Below are 11,681 nucleotides of genomic sequence, written 5' to 3' on the forward strand. Positions count from 1 at the left end.
CTGGGGAGTCCAGTTGTGGCAGGACCAATGGCTTCTCATCCCATTGGTACCCAACAAAGCATCCTCTGCTACTTATGCAGCTGGAGCAATGGGTCTGTCCATGTGTATCCTTTGGGTGGTGCTTTAGTCCCTGGGAGCTCTGGATGGTTGTTATTATTGTTCCTATGGGGTTGCAAACCACTTTAGCTCATCCAATCCTTTCTCTAACTCCTCCAATGGGCACCCTGTTCATAGTTCAATGGTTGGCTGCAAGCATAGACCTCTGTATTTGTCATGGTCTGGCAGAGCCTCTCAGGAGACAGCTATATCAGGCTCCTATCAGCATGCACTTCTTGGCATCAGCAATATAGACTGGGTTTGGTGGCTGTATTTATATGGGCTGTATGACTAGGTAGGGCAGTCTTTGAATGGCCCTTCCTTCAGTCTCTGCTCTGAAGTTTGTCCCATCTTCTCCCATGAATATTTTTGTTCCCCCTTACAAGAATGACTAAAGCTTCCATACTTTGGCCTTCCTTCTTCTTGGGTTTCCTGTGGTCTGTGGATTGTATCTTGGGCAATCCGAGCTTTTGGGGTAACCTCCAGACTGATTTATGGAATGTTTTACAGGCTTGCAATTCCACCAACAATAAAGGAGTGTTCCTCTTTCTCCAGTTCCTAGTCAGCATCTGTTGTCACCTGAGTCTTTGTTCTTGCCATTCTGACTGCTTTGAGGTGGAATCTCAGGGTTGTTTTGATTTGCATTCCCCATATGACTAAGGATGCTGAACATTCTTTTAGGTACTTCTCAGCCATTTGATATTCCTCAGCTGAGACTTCATTGTTTAGCTCTGTACCCCACTTTTTAATAGGGTTATTTGACACTATAGATTCAAATTTCTTGAGGTTTTTGTATATATTGGATATTACTCTCTATTGGATGTAGGATTGATAAAGTTATTTTCCCAATGTGTTGGTTGCCATTTTGTCCTGTTGACAGTGCCCTTTGCCTTACAAGAGCTTTGCATTTACATGAAGTCCAATTTGTCAATTCTTGATGTTAGAACAGAATCCATTGGTGTTTTATTCAGGAAACTGTCCCCAGTTTTCATGATTCCTCCCCACTTTCTCTTCTACTAGTTTGAGTATATCTGGTTTTATGTGGAGATCCTTGATTCACTTGGACTTGAGATTTATACAGGGCTATAAGAATGGATTGATTTCCATTCTTTGTCATGCTGACTGCCAGTTGAACCAGAAAGATTTGTTGAAAATGCTCCTTCTTTTCCACTGGATTGTTTTAGCTACTCTGTCAAAATCAAGAGACCATAGGTATGTGAGTTTATTTCTGGGTCTTCAATTCTATTCTACTGATCTACCTGTCTGTACCTGTACAAATACCATACAGTATTTTTTATCACTACTACTATGTAATAGAGCATGAGGTTGGGGAAGGTTATTCCCCTAGAAGTCCCTTACTGTTGAAGATAGTTTTCACTATCCTGAGGTTTTTTGTTATACCAAATAAATTTGCAAATTGATTTTTCTAACTCTATGAAAAACTGAGTTGGGATTTTGATGGAGATTGCTTTAAATATGTAGATTGCTTTTGGCAAGATGGCCATTTTCACAGTATTAATCCTACCAATCTCTGAGCATGGGAGATCTTTCCGTCTTTGGAGATCTTCAATTTCTTTCTTCAGAGACTTGAAGTTCTTGTCATACAGATCTTTTACTTGCTTGGTTAGAGTCACACTAAGGTATTTGATATTATTTGTGACTATTGTGAATGTTGTCTTTTCCCTAATTTCTTTGTGAGCCCGTTTATTCTTTGAATACAGGAAGCCTACTGATTTCTTTGAGTTAATTTTATACCAAGCCATTTTCCTGAAGTTGTTTATCAGGTTTAGTAGTTCTCTTGTAGAATCACTGGGGTCATGTAAGTATACTATCATATTATATGCTAATAGTGATATTTTGACTTCTTCTTTTTCAACTTGTGTCATTTTAACCTCTTTTTGTTGTCTAATTGCTCTGGCTAAGACTTCAAGTATTATAATGAATAGGTAGAGAGAGAATGGCATTCTTATCTAAGTCCCTGATATTAGTGTGATTGCTTCAAATTTCTCTCCATTTAGTTCGATGTTGGCTACTGGTTTGCTGTATATTGCTTTTACTTTGCTAGAATATGGGCCTTGCATTCCTGATCTCTCCAAGACTTTTAACATGATGGGGAGTTTACTTCTGTTAAATGCTTTCTCAGAGTCTAGAGAGATGATCATGTATGCTTTTTTAAAAAATTTTGTTTATATAGTGGATTACATTGATGGATTCCTGTTCCATCCCAGCATCACTGGGATGAAGCTTTCTTGATAATGTTGAATGATCATTTTGATGTGTTCTTGGATGTGGTTTGAGAAAATTTTATTGAGTATTTTTGGATCAATATTCATAAGGGAAACTGTTCTGAAGTCCTCTTTCTTTCTTGGGTCTTTGTGTGGTTTAGGTATAAGATTAAGTTTGGCTTCATAGAAGGAATTGGGTAGTGTTCCTTCTGTTTCTTTTTTTTTTTGTGGAGTAGATTGGACAGAATTTGGAATAGGTCTTTTATGAAGGTCTGATAGAATTCTGCACTAAACCCATCTTGTCCTGGGCCTTTTGGCTGGGAGACTTTTAATGATGGCTTCTATTTCTTTAGGAGTTTGGGGCTGTTTAGTGGTTTATCTGATCTTGATTTAACTTTGTTATCTGGTATCTGTCTAGAAAACTCTCCATTTTATCCAAATTTTTCACTTTTGCTGAATATATGCTTTTGTAGGAGGATCTTTTTTTTTTAATTTCCTCACTTTCTTTTGTTATGTCTCCCTTTTCATTTTTTTAAATTTGGGTACACCCTTTGTACTATGTGGATAGTATGGCTAAGAGTTTATCTATCTTGTTGATTTTTTCAAAGAACCAGCTCCTGGTTTTGTTGATTCTTTGTTTTGTTCTTTTTGTTTCTATTTCATTTATATCAGCCCTGAGTTTGATTATTTCCTGATATCAACTCCTCTTCGGTGTATTTGCTTCTTTTTGTTTTAGAGCTTTTGGTGTGCTGTCATGATGCTAATGTATGCCATCTCCAGTTCCTTTTTGAGGCATTCAGAGGTATGAGTTTTTCTCATAGCACTGCTTTCATTGTGTCCCATAAGTTTGGGTATGTTGTGCCTTCATTGTCATTAATTCTAAAAAGTCTTTAATTTCTTTCTTTATTTCTTCCTTGACAAGTTATGATTGATTAGATCTCCATGTGTATGTGGGCTTTCTGTCATGTTTGTTGTTATTGAAGACCAGCCTTAGTCTGTGGTAATCTGATAGGATGCATAGAATTATTTCATTCTTCTTGTATCTGTTGAGGCCTGTTTGGTGTCAGATTATATGGTCAGTTTTGGAGAAGGTACCATGTGGTGCTGAGAAGAAGATATATTCTTTTGTTTTAGGATGAAATGTTCTATAGATGTTTCTTAAATCCATTTAGTTCATAACTTCTGTTGTTTCTCTATGTCTCTGTTTAGTTTTTGTTTCCATGTTCTTTCCATTGATGAGAGTGAGGTGTTGAAATTTCCCAGGATTATTTTGTGAGGTGTGATGTGTGCTTTGATCTTTATCCAGGTTTCTTTTATGAATGTAGGCGCTCTTGCATTTGGAGCATAGATATTCGGGATGGAGAGTTCATCTTGGTAGACTTTTTTTTCTTTGATTAATCTGATCATCTTTTATGATAATTTAGTTGAAAATTGATTTTATTCAATATTAGAATGGCTACTCCAGCTTGTTTCTTCCAACCATTTTCTTGGAAAGTATCTGTCTTAGTCTCTGTGATATGTTTTCTGTATGTAGCAAAATGCTGGGTCCTCTTTCCATATCCAGTCTGTTAGTCTATGTCTTTTTGCTGGGGAATTGAGTCCACTGAGGTTAAGAGATATTAAGGAATAACGATTGTTGTTTCCTGTTATTTTTCTTGTTAGAAGTGAAATTATGTTTGTGTGGCTCTCTTATTTTTGGTAGTTGAAGTTCGACTACTTTATTGCTTTTTCTAGGGTGTAGTTTCTCTACTTGTGTTGGAGTTTTCTATCTATTATCCTTTGTAGGCTTGGGTTTGTGGAGAGAGACTGTGTTAATTTTGTTTCAAAACTATGGAATGCTTCACCCATTTGCATGTCATTCTTGTGCAGGGGCCATGCCTATCTTCTCTATAAAGTTCCAATTTTAGTATATGTGCTGCTATAGTGAGCAACTCAGAACTGTTTTTAATTGCATTTTCCTGATGACTAGGGAACTTTAACATTTCTATAAGTTCTTCTCAGCCATTTGAGATCCCTTTGTTGATAATTCTCTGCTTAGCTTGTGCCCCATTTTTAAATTGGGTTATCTGTGTTACTGTCTAACTTATTGAGTTCTTTATAAATTTTGAATATTAGCCCTCTGTCAGATGTTGGGTTGGTGATGATCCTTTCTCAGTCTTTTTTTTTTCCATCTTTATTAAATTGGGTAGTTTTTTTTTTTTTTTTCCCCGGAGCTGGGGATCGAACCCAGGGCCTTGCTCTTGTTAGGCAAGTGCTCTACTATTGAGCTAAATCCTCAACCCCAATTGGGTAGTTTTTAATCGACATTTCAAATGTTATAAATGTTATTCCCTTTCCCAGTTTCCAGGCCAACATCCCACTAACCCCTTCCCCTCCCCTTCCATATGGGTGTTCCCTTCCCCATCCTCCCCCAATTACCACCCTCCCCACAACAGTCACGTTCACTGGGGTTCAGTCTTGGCAGGACCAAGGGCTTCCCCTCCCACTGGTGCTCTTACTAGGCTATTCATTGCTCCCTATGCAGCTGGAGCCCAGGGTCAGTCCATGTATAGTCTCTGGGTAGTGGCTTAGTCCCTGGAAGCTCTGGTTGCTTGGCATTGTTGTTCATATGGGGTCTCAAGCCCCTTCAGCTCTTTCAGTCCTTTCTCTGATTCCTTCAACGGGGGTCCCGTTCTCAGTTCAGTGGTTTGCTGCTGGCATTCGCCTATGTATTTGCCTTATTCTGGCTGTGTCTCTCAGGAGAGATCTACATCCGGTTCCTGTCAGCCTGGCACTTCTTTGCTTCATCCATCTTATGTAGTTTCGTGGCTGTTATATGTATGGGCCACATATGGAGCAGGCTCTGAATGGGTGTTCCTTCTTCCTCTGTTCTAAACTTTGCTTTGTTATCCCCTCCTAAGGGTATTCTTGTTCCTCTTTTAAAGAAGGAGTGAAGCATCCGCATTTTGGTCATCCTTCTTGAGTTTCATGTGTTCTGTTCATCTAGGGTAATTTGAGCATTTGGGCTAATATCCACATGTCAATGAGTACATACCATGTGTGTTTTTCTGTGATTGGGTTACCACACTCAGGATGATATTTTCCAGTTATATCCATTTGCCTATGAATTTCATAAAGGCATTGTTTTTGATAGCTGAGTAATATTCCGTTGGGTAGATGTACCACATTTTCTGTATCCATTCCTCTGTTGAAGGGCATCTGGGTTCTTTCTAGCTTCTGGCTATTATAAATAAGGCTGCTATGAATATAGTGGAGCATGTGTTAGTTATTTGTTGGAGCATCTTTTGGGGATATGCCCAAGAGAGGTATAGCTGCATCCTCATGTAGTGGAATGTTCAGTTTTCTGAGGAACATCCAGACTGATTTCCACAATGGTTGTACCAGTCTGCAATCCCACCAACAATGGAAAAATGTTCCTCTCTCTCCACATCCTCGCCAGCATCTGCTGTCGCTGGAGTTTTTGATCTTAGCCATTCTAACTGGTGTGAGGTGAAATCTCAGGGTTGTTTTGATTTGCATTTCCCTTATGACTAACGATGTTGAACATTTCTTTAGGTGTTTCTCAGCCATTCGGCATTCCTCAGCTGTGAATTCTCTGTTTAGCTCTGAACCCCATTTTTTAATAGGGTTATTTGTCTCCCTGCTGTCTAACTTTGTGAGTTCTTTGTATATTTTGGATATAAGCCCTCTATCAGTTGTAATATTGGTAAAGATCTTTTCCCAATCTGTTGGTTGTCGTTTTGGCCTAACAACAGTGTCCTTTGCCTTACAGAAGCTTTGTAGTTTTATGAAATCTCAGTTTGTCCTATTGATGGTGTCCTTTGACTATCAAAAACTTTTCAGTTTTAAGCAGTCCCATTTGTCAATTGTTGATGTTAGAACCTGAGCCATTGGTGTTCTTTTCTGTAACTTGTCTTCTGTATTAATGAGTTAAAGTCTATTCCCCACTTTCTTGTCTTTTAGTTTTAGTGTATCTTGTTTTATATTGAGGTCTTTGATCCACTGGTACTTGAATTTTGTGCAGTATGATAGATACGTATCTACTTGCATTCTTCCACATGTAGACATGCCCCCTTTGTTGAAGTTGCATTCTATTTTCCATTGCACGGCTTTGTATTCTTTGTAAAAAATCAAGTGTTCATTGCTGTTTGGAGTTATTTCAGGTCTTCAACTTGATTCCCTTGATTGATTGTCTGTTCTTACATAAATACCATGCCATTTTTATTATGATTGTTTATAGTATAGCTTTGAGATCAAGAATGGTGATGCCTCTATAAGTTCTTTTATTGGATGGTAAATGTTTTTAATACCAGAAATTTGGAAACATAAGCAAGTGGATTCTGAGCTTGTGACCACCCTGATCTACAAGTTTCAGGCCAGTCAGGGCTGCACAGTGCACAGTATTACCGTGACTCAAAAAGAAAACAGCATACAATGACTATGTAACTATATATAACTATATATAACTATATAACTATATATATATGAGAATATTGTTTTATAATGATAGAAGTATATGTTTGTTATATTTTAATATGTGAAAATAGTCCTATTTGTAGACTTTTCAAACACTTTTGTTCCATTTCACACACTTGTAAAGTACCTGAAAAGGAACTAAAATTTATTGTCTACACCAATACCAAATAATATATTTCAGAATTAATTTGGATAATGCTCTTCCTGTGTGTGTGTGTGTGTGTGTGTGTATGTTGTTTCTCAAATCTGTCTTTTCTGCCTGGATCTCTCTTCAAATTCCTGTTTTGTGTATCTCGTTCTTTTTGCCTGGGGTGCAAATATAGGCTTTTATATTCACTTTTAAACCACTTATTGAAGTTTTGATCTCTTTGGCACTTTTAATATTTGACTTAGTACCTGAGCTTTAACTTTGTCTCTATTCATCACTGCTGATCTCCAGTCCTATTTCATCAAAATTATTCTGTCCTCACTACTGCTTGAGCTATATATTCTTAAATACATATCTAATCAGATTATTCTCATAAGCATAATACTTCCAGGAACTTTTAGATAAACACAGGTTTATGCTAGCTCTTCCTTGAAGTCATTAGATTAGTTTTAAGAAGTTAAAAGGAACAGCTAAAACAGAGGAGGAAAAAATAGAATAGCATGTAAGCTTTTTTATTATTTTTGAAACCTATAATGTAAAGGAATGTATAGTAACGTTATGTAGTGAAGTAAAAAAAAAATAAAGCATTTAATTAAAGAAGGAGAAGTAAATTTTAGTGAAACCTAACAAATGAATTAATTCCAATTTGGTGAACAAGGACTATGCTATGAAGGCTACTTGTCTCCCACAAACTCGTGAGTTTGCTCCTTGGATAGTTCACAGATTTGGAAGGTTGTGAAACCTTAAAGACACGATGTCCTATAGGAAGAAGTGAATATGGTCACTGGGGGTTGCCAGAAGCCTTGTAAGAAAGGCTATAGAAAGCAAATAATTTTCTTGGAGATGTCCCACTAGTATGTATGGCTGTGATGGGTGTGCTCTGATGTAACAAGGTTAGAATTAAGAATAGACTATGCCCCCTCCTCATAAAATAGTAAGTAAAGTCTGCATAAAAGAAATACAATGAGCTTTCATATATTTCACTAAGAAAATTAGTCTTGGGACAAATTTGTGATCAAGGAAAAACATTCACTTTGGGTTAGGTCCGAGGTAAAGCCACAGATGTGCACTATGATGAAGCAAGGCCATGTGAAACCCTTGCTTTGAACTTATAATGAGCTCAGAAAATGAAACACTGTTTTGAACTTAATATCAACATTCTTGCCTAATTCTCTTTTGTATAACTTTTTTTCTGTGAGCTAATTTTATAAGGAACTTTTGTCTCAGAAGATATAAAAGGGCTGAGAGAAGAAATAAAGTACAGCTTTTGGGGCTCTGTTCCATCCACTATATCACAGACACACACACACACACACACACACACACAAACACTCACACACAAACACACACACACACACAAGTATGCATGTATACTTATGAGTTAAAAGAATTGAGAGTTTCTTGCTGAGCATTATATTGCCAGTTACAGATAAAGTTTTTTCCATCAGTAATAGTAATCCATAAATCATTTGCTGTTGTCAGTGGTCCCCAGTAAGCTATTAGCACAACTCCAATCACCAACACCATACCCCCTTTTGGCTGTCTCGGTTAAACCAGTGATGTAAAATTTGGCTTTTGACAAGGGGTTGGCCTTTAAAATTTATAGTCCTATGTATATCCTCTCTGCATTTGCATCTTGGCTGTATAAATACTGTAAACAGCTGTGTCATTGTTTCACCATCATGAGTTTCTTGTCATCATGGATTGTGTCTCACCAAACAGACACTTTCTTGTATAATTTGCTTATCAGGAATTTGATTCCAGAAATAAAATTTACCTGTTTAATTAGTAAAAATTTTGATCCCTCGAGACACCCATTTGCCTTCCTTTAGGAAAGAGTCAGAGACTGGATGAAAGTCTTGCTAAGTAATAAGATTCAAGGTTGGGAACTCACTGCCTTTACTTTTGGCAATAATCACGAATTAGAATGTTTAATTTTTGTATATTATCGCTATTTCAAAATGTAAGTACCATAAATGCAAATGTTTATGTCTTCTTTTATTACAATATACCTAATTGATAGCATGAGTAGTTTGGTTGTCTATCATGCACTGCCGTTCTCTTAAGTTGTCTGTGTTATTTCAGATGAACAAGAGTCAGAAAGTATACTTCCAATCAATCCATGATGTATGTTCAGTGATAATGTGCAACAAATTGGCTTCTTTATTGAAGCAGATTTCTAGAAATTGAAAATTTAAAATACCTTTAATGTTATTGATGAGGTAGTTGAGGCGCTATCAAACCATATAAGTTGGTTTTAAGAAAGAGCATCATACAGAAACTACACAAAAGGGTAAGAATCTAGCATCCCAGAAAGGGTCAAATTATGTGAGATAACTTTACTTCAAATTTAATAGCAAATTTATAGCATGCTTTGTATTTTTTGGTAGGTAGTGTATAATCACTAGGGCAACATTGACATAGGATGCAGAAAAATCCTGTCTTTGGAGGAATGGAAAGATAATAAGGTTTTGATAAAAGGTAGATAGGTTATAAAAATAAGATGAAGTTATGTTTCATATGAGCACAAAATATGTTATGATTTTGAGTCTTTTTCACCTCTCTAGTGCCAACTTGGGAGACATATTATCATGACTGAATTGGAGAATTCATAGATTATCATAAGGTATCATTCTATAGATTAAAAGTTGGGAGTTGTAATACTTTTATTTCCTGTTTATTTTTTTTTTAATAAAGCACCCCAGGTAATTAACCTCCAAATACAACTGAGGAAGAGTACACTCCTGACATTTTTATGGACCAGTAAGATGATGAAATATGGCTATGTGATTGAAGTAGATGCAAGATGTCCAAGAAGACAGCCATTGAACAGAAAATCAATTTGTGAGTTGATTCTCAACTCTTGATTTAGCCAGAGACACTGCTACCTGAGATGCAAGCTACTCTATTGTCACACACTAGGAAGTAAAATCTGATGAGAATTTTTTCTAAAATATTAGAACTGTCATTCCCATGGCCCTCATCCTGAGATAGTGGCAAGTTAAGATACTTAATTTATATTTTCTTAGGAACTCTTCACAGACTGTTGCCATGTCAATGATAATGGAGGCAGAAGCACAAGTTATTTTAAACAAATGAACTGCTTGATATACCCATTGTTTAAAACACCAAAACTCTCAAACAGGTAGAAATAGTCATTGGAAAGTTTTATTGTTTTTGGAAGGGATTATTGCTTTCTGAAATAAGCTCTTTTCCTAGAGCAACTATTTTTGGTACATATTGTAATTATTGATGCCTTAGCATTTAAACTCTTGTTATAGACAACAAGATGTCAAGATGACCCTCAAAGAAAACATGATGCAGATAAAAGTGAAGTGTTTTAAAATTTAAAAACCTGGTATGCTGTTTCTATTTTTCTTTTCAAACAGTTATGAATGTAAGATGTGAGCAGTTTACTGAGTAGGATAGTAATCAAAAGAACATATAAAGATGTGTTTGTCTTTCTTTTCTTGTCTTTGCATTTAATTTTCACATATATCCATGTTTGCACAGTGACATTGAATGTGTCTCCTGCAGGCAGATTCTCATTTGTATTTAATATGGTAAAAGCAGTAGGAAGAACATCGATGAAAATGAAACTCTACACCAGGCAATGTGGACAGGATCAGAATTCTCATACCAAAGGTATCTAGACATGTGCTTTTGTTCACTGATAATCTGCACAAAAGAAATCACATTATTCAAAACCCCACCCTGATACATTCTTTTATTTATCCTTTTCTCCCTTTGATATTGGTTGTCTTCCTTTTCCCATCTAGGCATCATTTATCATCATATCTTTTTGAATGGTAGTATCCAATGACTTTATTTAGGGTTACACATATGGGCATGGTGATGGGTCATTTGCATGAACAACTAGCAAGTTTTTACCACAAGAAAGAAACAGTCTCTCCATTTCTCAGAAACCATTAATTATTTATAGTTCTAATGGGAGGGATGGAGTCTCATGAGGCCTTCTTGTATCCTTGACAAACTCTTTTCAGGCCTATTTTTATAAGGCTGTGTAAAGGGTAACTATGCCTGGTATGAATTCATGACTGTAAAGTACCTTCATGTTCTTTCTTTTGTACATCCAAAACTGTAGTATGTGGTATGTGTGAAATTATTTGGTGTTGTTATTTTCAGTGATATACAATCTTGCTATATTAGCTGAGAGAGGACTTAACATTTGCTATCTAGCCTAGACTGTCTTCAACTTCCCAGTCCTCCTGTCTCAACCTTCTATATGCTGGAATTATTAGCATGGAACAACATATCTGGCTTTAGAATATGTTTTCAAATGGATTCATTTAAGGAATTTTTATTGTGGTTTTAATAATGCTAAAGTATTATCGTATTGGACTATTGCTCTAGGCACCTAGGAATCAAGGGATAAAATGATCTAAACATGATACTGGAGACACAGATCCTGTTACTATTTTCTTTCAGCAAAAGAACTATAAGGTATTTTGCTCTGTTAAACAAATTATATATAATATATACAAATACATAATGTAATGGGTATGAATACCGATTAAATCAATAATTAAATAATCAATTATTAATTAATTATATTTAATTAACAAATAATTAAATTTAAACATTTTTAATAGATACAATGAGTTTCAGAACTTTGACTGGCAATGATCACAACAGCAAACCTATTAACATATCTAACACACCATATGTTCCACGCATTGCTAAAAGTACTTTTTATTTGTAAGGTCATTTCACAT

The 11,681-nt window shown here is 36.1% G+C and overlaps 1 non-coding gene across 1 annotated transcript; it reads right to left on the reverse strand.

The window, feature by feature from the left end:
- Positions 1-4,145: 4,145 nt before the first annotated feature.
- Positions 4,146-4,252, reverse strand: LOC116889421. The gene has a single exon (XR_004386386.1). It is a non-coding gene; the product is annotated as a U6 spliceosomal RNA (small nuclear RNA).
- Between the last annotated feature and the right edge of the window lie 7,429 nt (positions 4,253-11,681).

This window comes from Rattus rattus, chromosome X (assembly GCF_011064425.1).
Source record: "Rattus rattus isolate New Zealand chromosome X, Rrattus_CSIRO_v1, whole genome shotgun sequence".
In the NCBI taxonomy this organism is placed as follows: Eukaryota; Metazoa; Chordata; class Mammalia; order Rodentia; family Muridae; genus Rattus; species Rattus rattus.